This window comes from Camelus ferus, chromosome 3 (assembly GCF_009834535.1).
Source record: "Camelus ferus isolate YT-003-E chromosome 3, BCGSAC_Cfer_1.0, whole genome shotgun sequence".
In the NCBI taxonomy this organism is placed as follows: Eukaryota; Metazoa; Chordata; class Mammalia; order Artiodactyla; family Camelidae; genus Camelus; species Camelus ferus.
Window position 1 is genome coordinate 110562722 of NC_045698.1, and position 18836 is coordinate 110581557.

Sequence of the window (18836 nt, forward strand, 5' to 3'; positions counted from 1 at the left end):
ATATTTGCACATCTCTTTTAACGTTGTCTTTTTGTACATCCTGGAAATCTTGGTTAACATTTTGTGAAACTCTCCAGAAAGTGCAGCTTTATAATCATTGAATTAGTGATGAGATGTCTTAAGTTTCCCATAATTAGGTACAACAAAGAGTTTTTGGGGGAAGAGCCAGTTTAGTCAAAAATATAAATTAAATGCAAACACAACGCTAAATCTAGAGGAAGCTTGCTTATTGGTGAGGAGTTTATTTTGCTTGAATTTGGAGGATGTAGAATTCAGCGTACTAATTATTGTAGCAGCTTGCTTCTGTCTTCTGAAATAGTCTATAAAGATTCAGCCAGAGAATAAAGTTTGGGTGGACTTTTCATTGGTCAGTAAGCACTTGAGATATTTATGAGCACAGAGTAACATTTGAAGATTAAACTTTATGAATCAAACTTGTTGACTGCCTTATAAATATTGCTTTGTACTAAGCTCTCCAATTCACCAGCACTGTCTCTACCACTGCTGCCTTTCTGGGCACGGTTTTCGGCACTGCCTTTCTTACCTCCCGTCATCCAGCGATTACTGTAGTGTCTGCTCTGCCCCAGGTGGTGTGTGGCTCTCCTAATAACTGACGAATGGACAGACCCATGTCCTCAAGGGCTGACATGATGACTAAACAGTCACGGTAGAGAAGAGCAATGGGACAGGAGCAATTCAAAGAACTTTGTGGAGCACACAACAGAGGACTTAAGATAGAGCTAGGTACAGAGGGAGGAGAAGAAAGAGAAGGCTTCCTGCAAGGAGGCACCTGCAGACTGTTTCCTGGATGTCATGCAGAACGTACAAGGTTGAGGTCATCCAGTGCCTTGTGACCCACGTTAGGAAGTTCACACGGCATCCTAAGAGAAACGGAAGCTTTAAATGGTTTATCTGAACACTGAGGGCCGATACTGTTCAAGAATTAAAGAATGCATTGTTGGAGGGCTAAGTGGAGGCAGAGAGACAGAGAGGGATGAGTGATATGGGAGTCCTGCATCCAACTGGTATTAAGGGAGGATAGATTGAAGAACTAGTATTAAATATTAACTTCTTATGTAATGTAAACTGGAATAGCATAGTTTGCTATAGAGAGCTATAAAAATGAGCTGAGGCCTATAAATGTATCCACTAAATCATGATGAAATGAAGTTGTAGTAATTAAGTCACTGGGAAATTAGCAAAAATAACAATAGACTGGTTCACTTTGAAAGTCGACTCTTGCTACCACAGCATACCTCTGTTCTGAATGTATTTAAATACAAACTAATGGGGCAACTCAAAAAAATAATAATCCTAGTGCAGAATTTAGCAGTATCTCCTAATAGTTGAGCACGTATTATATGAGAGCTCAGTAAGCACTCAAGGAATGTTAGCTATCGCTATGTATGTTAAAACTACTTTTATTGAGATTATTTTGTTAAACCCTTCTATAGTCTCGTGATGTGGCTTCTGTAATTCCCACTTTACATAGAGGAATTCAGGATAAGAGGGTTTAAATATTTTACTATTTTCCTGGCTAAGAGGTGACAGCACCAGGATAATAATCCAGGTCTGTCAAGTTCCATCTCAGAGCAAAGAAATTTGAACCCCTGTGAATCTCAAACAAGGTGGCAAGTACAAAATTTTCCCCTCATTCAATTTTCCATATTTGGATATAAAGAACACTTTCAAGTTTGTGCATTAAAACTAAAAGGCTACAGTTTCAAAATCAAGTAAATTATTCACACAAAGTCTTGAAATGCAGTGATTTCCCAAAACGTCTCCAGAACCCCCAATACATTTATTCAATGTGGAAATGTTTTATATTTTGACTTAGGTTCCCCCCAAAGTGGAGAATATTTCATCGATGCTAATCATGTTACTAGAAACTCCAGTTTGACTTTCACCTTTTACGCTGAGCTTCAGTGCTGCTGCAGCTCATCTAATAATAGAATCTTTAAGAGTTTCTTTAAAATAAAATATTGATGTGTGATAATATCTTAGTGAGAGAGGATTAGATGAAGTGGCTTAGCTCACATGATCTCTTATAAATGTGTTAAATGGAGTGGTTAAAGGATTGACCCATTCCTTTAGCTATAAACCCATGCCGATTTATTATTCTACACCCTGGGACTGGAAATGTATAGAAGTTGTAGTGTTTATTCATTCATGGGCAGGTCTCTTTCCCGTAGAGTCCTCGCAGAATGCCATTCATGACGTCCGTCCAAGAAAGTGATCCTACTGGCTAAGCAAGAGAGTGTTTTTTTTTCTCTCTCAGGGGCCAACACACTAACTAACCTCATGAGATTGATGTCTAAGGTAGAAATAGCAGTTTTTAAATTTACAGTGTCAGATAAGTGTTGCATGGATGGAGGGAACATCTACTCTTCCCTCTAGGGAGGTAAGAGGGAACTTAATGAGAAAGATAATTAACGTACTCGAAATCAAAACGAAGAGTTTGATGAAACAAATTTCTCGGTGGCATCAAGCAAAGTCAGCCCAGCAGAGACAGTCTTGTCAGTGGTACCAAGATACTCAAAGTCTTCCCAACAAAGACCGTAAGTGCCTGGAGAGTAGAGAACCTCGTCTGTTATATCTGCTGTATCTCTAATGCCTGGCATAGAACGGCCACTCATTAAACAAGCGGGGAGTCCAAGGCTGAGACTCCTTTCCGTGCTTGAGTGAACTCTGCCTGCTTTTTCCCTTTCGTGGCTCCCCTTCTTTGCATCCGTAGATGACCCTGTGGATGCTTCACTCTTTCCGTTAGATGTGCCAACATAGCATAGTTTGTGTTGAATATTCTGGTCAGGTAACCAGTCTTTCCTTTTATGCTTTTTTGCATTTCTGTTCTCATCCATTTAGTGTTTATGCTTCTTCCTGCTTCTTGATTTTGGGAGTGAGCAGCAAAGCATGTCACTGCAGCCACTAGGTACATTGTACATAAAGTCTATTTCTATACATCTAGTACATCAGCACTCTGTGCTGTGCCCTAAGATAGGATAATAATGCAGTCCAGCCGGATTGGGCTCAGCCTGTTACTTCTAACAGTTTCTGCTAATTACAAGAGATGGGCTCAGGATATGACAAGAATGTTGAAGTTGATCAAGATGGAAGCATGAGGGAAAATCGCCTTGCTGTTGAACCCTGCGATCCTCTGAAATTAGAGAAGTGTTTTACTTCCACCCATTCCAGCAGCTCTTGAATGAGTACTTGCTCTGTTAAGGGCAGGGTAAAGGGTTTATAAGACAATTTTTGCCTGCATTTAACTTAGAATGGTCACATTTTATCTTCGGACCTATGCTTTAATTTTTTAAATAGCCATATCTATTTCTATTTAGCTTTTATTAACATAATTTATAGAAATACTTAAAAAACAAAAGGACTTCCTGACTGCTTAAGAGGAGGTAAGGAGAGTAGTAGATAACTAGACAGTGCATCTTGGAACAATAATTGTATTTCGGGAAGTGATTCCCAGCAGAAAGCACCCAAGTGATTGAAGAGGTGACAAGAGTGCAATCACAGTCACTGGCCCCAGGAGGCAACAAGATACCAGAAAATGAGAACCTTTTGCCCAACTCCTACACTACGTCTCTGTGGCGCTCTGGCCATGTCACTGCAGGTCTCACTTTTCATGTAAGTCATGAAAAGTTTACCTTGATGGACTACTGTTTCATTCTAGATCAGAATATGCTGTAGCTCACCATGTGTGTGCTTTAAGAATTATGTGAAATTCTCTTGTCTGCAATCTATGAAAACGATACTAGAATTTTTTTTATCCTTTTGATGTGGATTGTGCTTTATTTTTTCCAGATTTATTGAAGTACAGTAGACAATTAAAAATGATATATATTTAAGGTATGCAACATGATTTTGTTTATATATATAGTGAGATGATTACTATAATCAGGCTAATTAACACATCCGTCACCTCACATAGTTCCCTTTTGTGTGTATGTGTAGTGAGAACACTTAAGATCTCTTTTCTTAGCAAATTTCAAGTGTACAGTACAATATTAACTATAGACACTGTGCTGTCTGTTAGATCCTGAGAACTTACTCATCTTATAACTGAAAGTTTGTACTCTCTGGCCAATATCTCCCCATTTTTCCCAGTCCACAAGTCACGGTAGCCACCTTCTGCTCTGTGTTTCTGAGGGTTTGACTTTGGTAGATTCCACATATAAGAGAGATAATAGAGTATTTGTCTTTCTGTGTCTGGCTTATTTCTCTTAGCATACTCCAGGTTCATCCATATTGTCACAAATGGCAGAATGTTCTTCTTTGTATGGCTGAATAATATTTCATGTGTATGTATATACTTACACACATATCACATTTCCTTTATCCACTTACCTGTCTGCGGACACTTAGGTAATTTCCATATCTGGGCTATTGTGAATAATGCTGCGGTGAACGTGGGAGTGCAGATATCTCTTTGAGATCCTGATTTGATTTCCTTTTGCTATATATACCCAGAAATGGGAGAGCTGGATCGTGTGCTAATTCTATTTCTAAACTTTTAAAGAATCTCCATACTGATTTCCTAGATAGCTGTACCATTTTATGTTCCCACTAACAGTGTAAAAGGGCACCCTTTTCTCCATACCTTTTTTTTGCCATCCTGATGGGTGTGAAGTGATAACTCATTGTGGTTTTGATTTTCATTTCCTTGGTGGTTAGTGATGTTGAACATCTTTTCAAGTACCTGTTGACCATTTGTATATATTCTTCTATTCTTTAGAAAAATATCTGTTCAGGTTCTATACCCATTTTTATAGTGTAACTTGGGTTGTTTTGGTTTTGGTTTGTTGGTTGTTTTTTGCTAAGTCATAAGAGTTCCTTATGTTTTCTGGTAGTAACTTTGTATTAGATGTATGGCTTGCAGACATTTCCCCCCATTCCTTAGCTTTGCTCTTCATTTTGTCGATGGTTTCTTTTCTTGTGCAGAAGCTTTTTAGTTTGATGTAGTCCCACTTGTTTGTTTTTGCTTTTGTTACCTGTGCTTTTGATGTCAGATCTGTGAAATCAAAGACTAATGTCAAGGAGGAGTTTTTCCTGTATTTTCTTCTGGAAGTTTTATAGTTTCAGGTCTTAAATTTAAGTCTTTTAATCCATTCTGAATTAATTTTTTTGTGTATAGTTAATTAGAAGGCTCTAGCGTTACTTTTGTGCATGTGGATATCCAATTTTCCCAGCACCATTTATTAAGAGACTGTCCTTTGCTCATCGTATATTCTTGGCACCTTTGTCAAAGATTAATTGACTGCATCTGTGTGGGCTTATTTCTGGACTTTCTATTCTGTTCTTTTGGTCTGTGCATCTGTTTTTAATCCCAGCACCACACTGTTTTGATTACTATAGCTCTGCAATATAACTGAAATCTGGATGTGTAGTGCCTCCAGCTTTTCTCTTCTTGCTCAAGATCCCTCTGGTTATTTGGGGCCTTTTGTGGTTCTCCATGAATTTTAGGATTATTTTTTTTCAATTTCTGTGAAAATGGCTTTGGAATTCTGATAGGGACTGCATTGAATCTGTTGATTGCTTTGGTTAGAATGGACATTTTAACAATATTCTTCATATCCATGAACATGGGATTTTTCCATTTATTTGTGTCTTCAGTTTCTTTTATCACTGTTTTATAGTTTTCAGAGTACAGATCTTTTACACCTTAGTTAAATTTATTTTGAAGTATTTTAAAAAATCCTTTTCTGATAGTTTGTTAGTGTATATAAATGCAATTGATGTTTGTGTATTGATTTTGTATACTGTAACTTAACAGAATTTATTAGTCCTAATATTTTTTTGATGAAATCTTTAGGGTTTTCTCTATATAAAATCAAATTGTCTGCATACAGAGACTGTTTTTAACTTCTTCCTTTCCAATTTGGATGCCTTTTACTTATTTTTCTTGCCTGACTGGTCTGGCTAGGACTTTCAGTGATACATTGAATTGAAGTGGGCATCCTTGGCTTGTTCCTGATCGTTCAGCTTTTCACTATTGAGTGTGATGTTAGCTGTGGACTTGTCATGTATGGTATTTATTATATGGAGGTACAGTCCTTACATTCCTGGAGAGTTTTGATCATGAATGCGTGTTGAATTTTCATCAAATGCTTTTCCTGTATCTATTGAGATGATTGTATGATTTTTACCCTTCTTTCTGTTAATGTGATGCATAACTTTCATTGATTTGTATATGTCAAACCATTCTTGCATCCCAGGGATGAATCCTACTTGATCTTTTTGTATCATCCTTTTAATGTGCTCTTTTTTTTTTTTCGAATTCTAATTTTTTTAAGCTTTAATTTCTTTCTTTTCTTTTTTTAATTGAAATATAGCCCATTTACAATGTTGTATCAATTTCTGGTGTACAGCACAATGTTTCATATACATACATATGACTGAAGCATTATGCTCTATAGGTGTGTATATTAAGGTGCTCTTAAGTTCAGTTTGCTGGTATTTTGTTGAGGATTTTTGCATCTGTGTTTACCAAGGATAGTGGGCCTGTAATGTTCTTTTCTTTTAGTGTCCTTACTTGCCTTTGCTATGAGGGTAGTGCTAGCCTTGTAAAATGAGTTTGGAATTGTTTCCTCCTCTTCAATTGTTTGGAAGAGTTTGGAAGGACTGGCATCAATCAATTCTTCTCTGATTGTTTGGTAGAATTCACTCGTGAAGGACCATCTGGTCCTGGGCTTTTCTTTTTCGGAAGTTTTTGATTACTGCTTCAATGTCCTTACTAGTAATTACTTTGTTCAGATTTTCTCTGTCTTCATAATTCAGTCTTGGTAGATTGTATGTTTCTAGGAATTATTTATCTCTTCCAGGTTGTCCAATTTGTTGGTGCATAATTGTTCATAGTAGTCTTTTCTGATCCTTTTTATTTCTGTGGCATCAATTGTAATGTCTCCTCTTAGCTTTATGATTTTATTTATTTGCGTCCTCCTTGCTTTTTTTCTTTGTTAGTCTAGCTAAAGGTTTGCCAGTTTTGTTTATCTTTTCAGAAAAACAACCCTTAGGTTTTTTTTTGTTCTTTTCGATTGATTTTCTGTCTCTTTTTATTTCTCTTCTAATCTTTATTATTTCCTTTCTTCTGCTAACTTTGTCCTTTTTCTAGTAACTTAAGTATAAAATTCGGTTGTTTACTTGGTTTTTTTCCCTAATGTTGACATTCATCACTATAAACTGCCCTCTTAGAACTGCTTTGCTGCATTCCATGAGTTTTAGTGTGTTGTGTTTCATCGTTGTTTGTCTCAAGATGCTTTTTGGCTCGCCTTTTGTTTTCTTCTTTGACCTGTTGGTTGTTCAAGAGTGTGTTGCTTAATTTCCACATATTTGTGGATCTTTCAGGTTTTCTCCTATTACTGATTTTTAGTTTCATACCATTGTGGTCAGGAAGAAATACTTGATATTATTTCAGTCTTAAATTTGTTGAGACTTATTTTGTGGCCTAGCATATGACCTATCCTGGGGATTGTTTTGTGTACGTATGAAAAGAATGTGTATCCTGCTGCTGTTATATGGAATGTTCTGTATATGTCTGTTAGGGCCATTTGGTCTGTACTGTTATTTCAAACTGCCATTCCCTTACTGATTTTTTTTTTTTTTTTTTTTTGGTCTGGATGATTTATCCATTGTTGAAAGTGGGGTATTGAAGTCCCCTACTACTGTTGTATTGCTGTATATTTCTCCCTTCCATTCTGTTAATACTAGCTTTATGTATTTAGATACTCCAATGTTGAATGCATATATATTTGCAATTGTTATATCCTGTTGACGAATAGACCCTTTTATCATTATACAGTGACCTTTTATTTTCTCCTGTGATAGATTTTGAGTGAAAGTCTATTTGTCTGCTACGACTAAAGCTGTTTCAGCTGTCTTTGTTTACCATTTGCATGGAATATCTTTTACCATCCCTTCACTTTCAGCTATTTGTGTCCTTAAGGTTCTTCATCTTATGGTTACCATGAAGTTTATCTAAAACATCTTAGAGTTATAACAGTCTATTTTAAACTAGTAACTACTTAACTTTATACTTGCATACAGAATCACTCTACACTTTTACTTTTCCCTTCTGCATTTTATGTTTTCGCTATCACACTTAACATTTTAAAACATTGTTTATCCATTAACTAATTATTGTAGTTACAGTTATTTTTAAAACTTTTGTCTTTTAACTTTGAAACTAGAGTTAAAAGGGATTTATGTACCATCATTACAGTATTAGGATATATATACATTTATTTTTACCAGTGATTTTTATACTTTTATTTCACATGTTGTTTCTTAGCATTCTTTCATTTCAACTTGAAGAATTCCATTTATTATTTCTTATAAGGCAGGTCTAGTGGAGATAAACTTCCTCAGCTTCTCTTTGTCTGACAATAATGGAATATTTTTAAAAAAATTTTAAAGAGTATATTGGTTTTTTATTAAAGCATAGTTGATTTACATTGTGGTATTAGTTTCAGGTGTACAGCAAAGTGATTCAGTTATACATATACATATATATATTCTTTCCATTATAGGTTATTACAGGATATTGAATATAGTTCCCTATGCTATACAGTAGATCCTTTTGTTTACTTATTTTATATATAGTAATGGGTGTATTTAAAAACATTTTTTTAATTGAAGTCAGTTTAAAATGTTTTTTATAGTCAGTTTACAATGTTTTTTATAGTCAGTTTTCAATGTTGCATCAATTTCTGGTTTGCATAATGAAGTATAATTTCTGAAGCATAATGTTTCAGTCATCTATATATGCTTTTCCATATTATTTTTCATTATAGGTTACTACAAGATATTGATAGCACTACACAATAGAAACTTGTTGTTTATTTTATATATAGTAGTTAATACTACTTATTACTAGTAATGTTCATTATTAGTAAACTTCTAAACATTCATTAAGCACATATTATATGCCAAACATCATGGTAGTTGTGGATTTGCCCAATGATGTCTTCTCCATCACATATACAAATAAACTCCTAAGGAGTAAATGATTTGAAATGTATAATATGTATTTTCCTCTCCTTGGCAGCTTTTGATTTCTTTCATATATATTTGCTGGGTTGTGATGTTGAATTTTGAGGCTTGGCCTTTTGTTTGGGGCAGCACTCCTCATTCAGAGGGCTTACATTTAGCTAGGAATTCCTGAATCCAGCTGTAATATTTGGTGTCACTGAGCACTGATATTATTATAAAAATAAAGATGAGTGATGGTATCATTTTTTTCAAAGTACAGGATTTATTTCTGCCTAGCATGGAGTGCCTATCATGAAATCTGGCCCATTTTTATTGATCAGTAAATTTTATTTCCAAATAAAAATGTGTATTTCAAGAGTTTTACTTCCAGCAAGCTATAAGACAATGAGAAATTATGGACCAGAATGAAATTTTAGAGGAATGGATCATTGTTTTGTGTTGAATAGGAAAGAATGCATGGAACCATCTATACAACTATGCCAGTATTTGCTTTACACTGTTTAATTTATTTTAAAAATGATATATTTGCAGTGTGTTTCATTACTAGTCACATTAAATTATCAAATATGTCAATTCCTCTTCAAAGTAATGATTTAGCTTGAGAATCCCTCATTGTGCACTATGCATATATTTGAATTTCCAAAACAGAAAATGACTTCACCTTAGACGTTGTGTCTGGCCAATGGAGATATTCTGAAAACTGTGGGTCATTGATTTGTCAGTGAGCCAAACTTCCTGGTCCAGATTGCCTACACACACACACACAAAGTGTCTTTAAAGTCCACTAGATAATTTTTCCTTTGGCCATTGAAAAGTAGGATTGGACTTGCTCTGTCTGTTTCAAAAAGCCAAAGCACAGTAAGTTTCATTTCCCATCAAGTATTATTTGGGAAATGAACCCTTAAATGAAAGGCTGGCATAAAGTTACTGTTCTAATTATCTGCCATCAGTTTAACTCTAATTCATCTGGTTTTGGCTTGTATATAGCAAGTATTTTTTCTATCCTTTGATTAAATATTGCCTTTCAATATTTCTTAAAGAACCTTCCCTTGGCAAGATGATGAATATGTCTTGAGTGCCCTGTCATCCATAGTTTACGTGGGACTTCACCTACTGCTTTTTCTCAATTCCTTAATTAACCTACTCTGTTCCTGTGATGGAGATGGAGCTGATTCCTTCCCTTTAGTTGCTAGGGTTGTCGTATGAGCCAAATATGGCCCCCACTAGAGCTTCATACCCCTGGTTGTAGAGATTTGTCCAGGGCTACGTAGCATCCTTTCTGGAAAAGATCTTTTATTTTCCCTATTAAAGTGAGCTTGGGACCACCTGTGGACATCTTACTACTCAATGGAGAGAGCAAAAGAGAATGAAGCCTAGAGAAGGAGAGAGCTTTGATTATTTTTTACCTGCTACACTCCATCCCACCTTAAGATCCACTTGGGGTTAAAGTAATATTTAGGAACTCCCATTTCTTTTTTTCATTAGGTTAATTTCAGTAGGTTCTGGCTGCCATAACCAAAAGGGTCCTGACGAGTGCCTCTTTGCAGGCTTGTGCCATGACAGCTTTGTACCTCTGTATGACTCCATCTCAGCTTAGCCTGCCCTCTCAAGTGACTGGCCCAGCAAATCCTCTGCCCAGTAATCATAAACACCCTACTGTACAAGAGAAGAACACCCCTGACTCTACACTGGATCTGTTACTCTAGCACTAACCCCTGTGCTGTGTCACCTGTGCTGAGTCATGCTGATTCTGCACTTTTGTAAAAAGAATGTTGCCTGTAGCCTGAAATATACAAGATAGCCTGTTTCCAAGGCTCTGACCTTTAAGGGTCTAACATTTTTCTATTAACATAGAGATAAAAAGTTGCAGATTAAATGAAGTCTGAAAACCCAAGATTTAAAAAAATGGAGTTGTATACATGCTCTTTTGCTTGGATTAAAAAAAAAAAACAACTGCCTTCACTTAACAATATCTGTTGTGCACGTTCTGTGCGCTAGGCATGGTAGAACTAGGAAACAGTAGTGAGCAAGGAAGCCTAGTTTTGATCCTTATGGAGAATATTGTCTATCAGGAAAGACTGACATGAGTCAAGTAAGGACACAGGTAAATATATAATCATATGTCTGGTAAGTGCTAGTTTGGAGGTATATATAATAGGAGAGAGTTGGTTCTGGGGTTCAGGTAACCAAATCCTAGAGACAGTGATAAAAGTATAAATTTGAAGATTGAATAGGAGTTAAATAGAAGAAAACAGGGGAGTGAAGGTAACATTCAGGAAAAAGAAATACTTTCCAGAAAGAAAGAGAACAGCTGTTTTGAATCTCAAGTGTAAAGATACATGATGTCTTTGAAGCACTGGAAGAAGAGGGATTGGCAGCAGGTAAGACTGAAGAGGGAGACCAGGGACCTGATCAAGCCAGGCCTTTTAATCATAGTGATGGTGGCTGTCTTCCCCTTTCAAACAATGATAAGGATTTTAGTGCACAGAATGACACAATTATGTTTATACTTAAAGTGAAGCTATCACTATAACAGTGATTCTTGAGTCTGGCTTAGAGTCATTTTCATTTTGGTGGGGGAGGGCTCAACACAAAATACTGTCACCTGGTTCCTGTCCCATTTCAATAGAATCAAAGTCTCTGGGACAGGCCTCTATCTCTGGTTATTTTGAAAGCCCCCTTCAGATGACTCTCACATAGAGCTAGGCTTGAGAATCACAGATGTAAATAAACTACGTAGGAGATGTAGTTTAATAAACGCATCTATGATAGAGAGGCATTAGGAGCTGGCTTCTCTGGTGCCTGAAGATTACTGCCCCCAAACCTAGTATTATCAGGAACTGCATTCATGGAAGTGTTCATCCTAAATGAGACAGGGAGTTGTTCCTCTGCCCCTCATTAGACCGCACATCTACAAAGCATGCTCACCTCTCAGCACCAAATTTTAAGAAGAAAGTAGCCAAACTGAACCATTCCTGGAAGAAAGCAAACCAGAGTTAAAAGGAATCCAAACCATAATGAGGAGAAATGATGATCCAGTGGTACCAGATGAGTTTAAACTGTAGTCAAAATACCTCCTAAATAAGGATGATTTAGGGTCCCTGCTTTCAAGTAAGTCAAAAGTTGTTATTTGTTCAAAGGTTAAATATGAGAACCAGGTACTTACCCATCTGAGACTTTGGGGAAATGGCAGGAGACGAAGCAGACAAAAACCCATGTCCTCATGGACCTTATGTTCTAGCTTAGAATGGGGTTTTCTCATTCATGGGATCCTTGTGATCAGAATTTCGGACTGACCTTCATGATGAGCAGCTGTAGAATCTGAATGTGCGATAGGGACATATATTTTAGTTGTTAGTTTTAGAACTTTAAAAGTAGACCTTTCTGAAAAGTGAAGAGATTGATGTGTAAAAGAACTCCAGCCAGAGTGGCCATCCTAGAGGGGATTTAGAATCTAGTGGCAAGTACTGAAAGGTGTAGGAGGGAGGAGGCTAGTCCAGTGATCTAGTCTAGCGATCTCTAGGGTCCTTTACAAAACTGAAAACCAAATAGTATAGCATTAAATAATAGCAGTCCTTCCATAGCTTGAGCACTTACTGTGTGCCGAACACTTTGCTAAGTGCTTTATTATGTGTTATCTCACGGAAACTTACAACACTCATGCAGATGAAGAAAACGGAAGTGTCAAGTTATCATCTTTAAATGCACGACTCTTACAAATATAAAATGAAAATATGTCAAAGATTTTATTTGACTCGTTAATAATGAAGGAATCAGTATGATGGTAAGACTGATTCCAAGACCGCTTGAAGACCTCTTTCTTTGCAGGTGCATTCATAAAGGAATGTTAGCTCTACTAGATACAAAACCGGTTAACATCCTACAGGGCGATAAACCATCACATCTGTGGTTATATTTTCTATGGAAGAGAAACAACTTGTATCGTTAACAGACAAAAGTCTCCCAAGTTAACATGCAACTTTAGTAAATTTGGGATCTTTATTCAGTAGTAAACAGTGAACAAAACAAAGCACATTCCCCCTTAAATAATTCTTGAGAGGGCATATTAAACAATTAGCCCTTTGTTTGACTTTGAAAGAAAGTGACTACCTTTTGGCCTTATTTTCAAGTTTTTGGTTATTTTTCTTAACATTAAGAGTAAGTAACTTTTCAGGATTTTCCAGCTGGTGGTAATGAAGCTGAGTCTCAAACTAAGGTATCCCACCCCAAATAGCCACGCTGAGATGAGCCATGCAGCAAGTCTTTAGAGAAACGTCAGAGCAGTGTCCTCTGGATCACATCACCGTTGTTCTGCCTTTGTATAAAATCAGACCTTGGTTTTTCCAGTTGTTTTATGTAGCTTTTTTATTTTCACTGTTATTTTCATTGATTACCAGAACATTTATAAGTTACTTGAAATTAAGAACTTCCCCTCCTTTTTTGTTTTTCTAAAAGAAGTCTGCCATCCCGACATGGTTAGTAAGTAGTGAGTGGTGCATTAACCACTTGCTTTGATTGCTTCTGAAACAAAGACTCTGGGACCTCAGCTAGAAATCGGATTCTTGAGAATTTGTAGCAGCTGTTTCCTCGGTAAAGTTTCTTCCTCAATTTACAGGATTTTATTTTGTCGTCTTTGTCGTTAATTTGGGACACTGCAGTTGCCAAACGTGGAATGGCAATTGTTAATGGTCTTCTATTTTTAGAATGGTAGTCTTGAGCTCTTAAGGTTTGGAGAGAAGGTCCAGTTCTCTGCAAATGGCACTTTGTTCAGCCTCATGAAACTGACTGCAGATTTGGTCTCAGTGTTTACCTTTAATTTAATCTTGAAGAAAGACTTCAGTGCTATGTGTAGAGAATAAGTGAAAAGTAGCTATGTGATTGGTTCAGTGTTCCAATAAGGCATTAGACACTTTCCTATGTTTAAGGTGGTAGGTCCCTGTTATGTAAAAGTTAGTTGGCAGAAAACTTCACTAGCTAATCAGATAGTTCAGGAACTCTCAGACTAGATGTGAAAGTACAATTTTGCTTTTTGGTAAGAGAAAGGGTCTGATTTTTGCTTGATTAAAAAAAGTGAAATTTATTTACAGACAGTGTAACAAACATTTTGTATGGATTATCTCACCAAATCCTAACAATTCTGTGAGTTACAGTCTGTTATTATCCCCATTTTACAGATGAGGAAACTGAGGTCCAGAGACGTTAAGCAAACTAACCAGGATCCAGAGCCAAGAAGAAACAGCTAGAATTAGACCCAGGCCCTCTGATAGCAAGCCTACTCGTGTGACAGATGATACTGCCTTTCCCAGTTGATGCTGGGCTAGAGAAAGCACACTGAAAATTAGCCCAAATCCTACTTTCTAGCATCAGCTCTAACATTATGAGTCTTTGCACTCTGGACAAGTCATCTTATCTATGTGGACCTCCATTTCCCTGTGTAAAACGAAGGATTGAAACCATTTGGATTGGATGGTCTCTGGGGTTCCCTCCTACTGTGGAGTTCTTTGTTTCTGTAATTACATCCTGACCTTAGAGGCACACATGCCCCCTTCCCCCCACACAGATACACACACTGCTTCCCAAGGCAAAATTGAATCTTTCTGAAAGTACCCACTGCAGTTTGATGCAAAACTCCAGATCCCACCAAATCTATTATTTACAGCAGCCCCTCAGGAATACACAGCACTTTTAAAATAGGGCAAGCCAGTTCTTTAAAATAAGTTGCTAGTGGGATAGGAGTTTTGGAATATCAAAAAAAAAAAAAAAGACAAGAAAACACTGGAAACAAATGAGGCTCTCTCAAAATCATCTTTTTTTTTTTTTTCTATCCTGTTACCATGACAATTTATCTTTAACTCTTCAGATATGGGATTTTCAGTGTGGGAGAAGAGGGGCATCTTCTTCGTATCTTTAGAAATGTCTTCTGTGTTATATGGAAAGAAGAAATCCCCATAGTAGACCACAAAATCCAGCAGAATGTACATGGGATATCTTGGTGAAGCGGCAGCCAGAAGAAAATCACAGGTACATACAATTAGGACCCATTTTGATTAAAGGTGCAGTCTTTTCTCGCTGCTTCCTGTAACCACACATTGCAACAGCCTGCAAAACATTACTTTTTTTTTTTGCACTAGCACAGTTATAAAGCAAAGAGCCACAAAAGTGCCTGTGAAATAACTGCATTATTTTTAGGTGCAGCAGCAAGAGATGCACACATCAGGATGGGGGGACAACTCTGAAGTCCTGAACCAGTCTGGAAATGCTAAAAATATGGTTTCCCCTCCAGCAATTGAAATTTTGAGCAAAGACAGAGGTATCAGGCAGGTAGGGGAGATCCAATTAGAATGCCCATCTCTCAGCTGTAATAGGCTCCTTATCAGGGTGAGAGCTCCAGGGGAGTTACAGGGGTCAGCTGGGGACTGTGAGCAGACGGAGCCAGTTAAATGGGGGCAGGGATGAGCTTAAGGAAGAGAAGACTGAGCTCCAGGATCTAGCACCACAGAGCAGGGGCAAGCTGGGTGGAGAAGGGCCGAGAAAGCAGAACTGGTTCTAGAAGCTGTTCGCTTTGTGGTCGTGAGCGTGAGCCCAGTAGACGCCACGGGCATGGATGCAGGGTAGTGAGTCTGTGCTTGACACATGTGTTTCCCATTGAGAGCTGGAGGCAGCCCAGTAGCTGAGAGTTGGCCTGACAAAGCCGTATTGAAGCACAGAGTACGGTTTCAAAGCAGTCAGAAAAAGAACGGGAATGCTGTTCAGGAAATTCTTCAGGCATGGGCAGGGACTTGGCTGCAAGTCTCCAGCTGGAAAATCTGACTGGGGCAGCTTCTGAGCACGGGCTGGGCCTGCTCACCCCCCGGCCGGCCGAGGGCCGCCCCCTTCCAGCCTCTCCGCGCTCGCCCGGACCGTGGGTGATTTTCACCAGCCAGCCGCTTTGTGCAGCAGACCAGAGAGGTAGGGGACTGCTCATTCTTGCATGTCCACGCTTTCCCTTCACTTTCTAAGCCTGCTGTTTGTTGGTAAGTACTCTGCATTTCGGGGGTACGGTTGGGGGGGGTGTGCGAACAAGTTAGAACTCCATCACTTAAACATTTGGTGTGGGCTTGTGAGCTTTCTGTCCCCAGCCCCCTCCCAGATCTGATTTTCAGCTGGGCAGAGTCACTTTGGAAAGTTAGGATTTGGCTGGCAATATGCTTGTGAAAGAGAAAAGTACGTGAACTCTTGTGCTCTGACCCTGCTCCAACTTTCTGTGACTTTTCTACATGAAAGGACAGTCCGTGGGCAGGGAAGATCATTTTAGATGAAACTGTGTTCTTTGCTTCCTGAGAGTTTGGAGACGGGCATTTTTAGCTGAAGTTGGCTCTTGTTTTAGGAGGGAATCGGAGTTTGAAGTTTCTATTTTGGATTACACTTTCAGAATGTCGAAACAGATAAATGCGTACAAGTTCCTGGCACCTTTTATTATTATGTGGGATTTTGACTGTCATTAAGGAGCCCAGTGATATATTTGCCTAGAAATATGCTGGATCTACATTTGTAATTCTGTTTCTATCATCATTTTCAACTTTTCTGAGTTGAACAAGTAACCGGCAGTCCATCTGTCAAAAAATACTCTTATATTGTATGAAATATAGACAACTTAGGAGTAACACAAAACAGTAATTTACTTAAAATCACTGTTAAAAGATAGAGACCTAATAGTGGGAATTTTATTTCATTGATTTATTGCATTTTACCCCTTCCTGAAAAGAGTGCTTTTGTAAAAAAATAAAATTTTAAACAATATCTATCAGCTATAATCATATTTTCATATCTATCAGCTATAATGCAGTGTAGGTTTTTACCCACCCCCGCCATGAAAGCTTCCCCTTATTCAAAGCTTAGCATTTGGAAAATGCACAATGTAATATAATTGCGTTTAAGAAACTGGTTCAGCTCAGAAACAGCTGGGCTAAATCTCACGACAGCTTTGTGACTGCTGGAGGAGCAATCAGTGACAGCAGTGGTGTTTTCCAGAGGGGGCTTGGCCAAGAGTCTGGCTGGGGAAACAGATGGATGAATGGACTCTTGGCTACTTCTTGAAGAGCAAAAGAGTGGTCCATCTATAGGGTGGACCTCTGTAAAAACAGGTGTGTGTTTACTTCAGTTTTAAGATCTCTCAACAAGTAGCTGATTAATGGGTGAATAAAGGGTCAAGGGGCTGGACTTTGTCTTATTTTGTTGGTGTAAGACCCAGGATAACTGGGCAGGCATTGTGTTTTGTTGGTAGGAGGTCAGCCCTCTCGGCCAGCAATTTCACTTTCTCCATAGTTTTGCACTTAAAGGAAGGAGTTGGGGAATGACTGGCGGCTGGGATTCGTCTCCTAAGACATCCACACACATATCCTCGTCATGAACCTCCTCTTTGGGTTGGTTTGGAATGGGGAGAGTTTGGGAACTGCTGGACGTGGGACAAGAAAGGAGGCACTTTGACAGCACTCGTATTGCCTACTGAGTGAGCAAGATGCCAAGACAGATTAGGAGCCAACGTGAACCGCAGCCCAGCGCACCAACAGTGAAAAAGGAGACTCTGTGAGCGCTAATGTCACACTCCTCTAAATTTAGCGCTCGCCAGGCTTTGAGCAGAGCAGCCGTGAAACAGCAGCTTCAGGTGGCAGGGGTACGAACAGCATTGCCTGAACTTGGAAGGAGCTCTACAGCTTGCCTCTTTTAGACGCGTAAGAGGAGAAAATCAAGCTCCCTTGACATTTGCAAAGAAAGAAAAAAAAAAAAAAAAAGGAGGTGGGAAGGTGGAGGAGAAGAAATCCAGGGCGGAGGTACAGGCTACAAGGAGGGAGGGATGGCCACACCACACACGAGGCAGCGGGGGGGGGGGGGGGGACGGGACCTGTGCACAGGAGTGAAACACACATACTAGAACAGCGAAGCCCTCAGGCACTGATTTGTTCCAGTTGGAGGCGAAACCAAGGCCTCAGTGGAGAGAACTGTTTTACTCTCTTCCTAATAGAAGAGCCCATGGTCAGACTGCCCTGCTGTGCCTTCTGGAAGTAATCAGAAAACACATTTTGTAAGAAGGGCATTGCCCACGGGTTCAGATTTCCTAAGCCAGGAGGGAGCAGGCTCTTAAGGCCTTATTTTTAACCCATAGTTGTTCCGTCCAGAGATATTCCTGCTGGGAGTGTTGAGTGAAGGGACCAGGTGGAGATGGGTGAGGGCTAGAAGTCCGCACAGTTTGTCTGGGCCCTGCCCGTGGACACCTCATTATTAAGACACTTTTGAGAAGGATATGAAATGATACATATGCTTTATTTTAATGAATGAATTTATTTACTTTATTATTATTTTTTTTTAATTTTAAAAACATCTCCAAGGGCATGTACCACATTGTTGGTGAAAGTGTTTAGTATTAGTTTCATAAGGTAAGGAGGTTCATGGAATCCTGCATTTGACCATCTGGAAGGGATTAGGGCCATCCAGTAATACAGAATTTCTTGAGTTTGAGTAACATAAAGACCCCTTAGACCCCTTTTAACAAGGTTGGGGGAAGAGATCCATCTCCATGTTGTTGATTTAACAATTTTTATTATACTGCCATTCACATATGTACAAACCAAAAACACCCACCTAGCTATTACCTCTCAATTTTAATCATTCTTAAACAGCTGTCACACTAAAGCAAATTTATGAATTAAATACAGAGAAAAGTATTTAATTTTTGATATATTTTTATTGACGTATAGTCAGTTTACAATGTGTCAGTTTCTGGTGTACAGCACAGTGCTTCAGTCATATAGAAACATACATATATTCATTTCATATTCTTTTTCACTGTAAGTTACTACAAGGTA

The 18836-nt window shown here is 38.4% G+C and overlaps 1 protein-coding gene across 6 annotated transcripts in view; it reads left to right on the top strand.

Annotated features, from left to right (window-relative positions):
- SGCD (sarcoglycan delta) overlaps window positions 1-18836 on the top strand; it is an 841450-nt gene that overhangs the window by 460043 nt on the left and 362571 nt on the right. Inside the window, exon 1 of one of the 6 annotated variants that reach the window (XM_032477187.1) lies at window positions 15601-16007. The exons of 2 other annotated variants lie outside the window; for them this stretch is intronic. The gene's annotated coding sequence lies outside the window, so the exon portion shown is untranslated. Of the gene's footprint in view, window positions 1-15600; window positions 16008-18836 lie in introns of those variants that run through there. 3 more of the 6 variants (XM_032477186.1, XM_006176442.3, XM_014552115.2) reach the window with 3 other exon arrangements.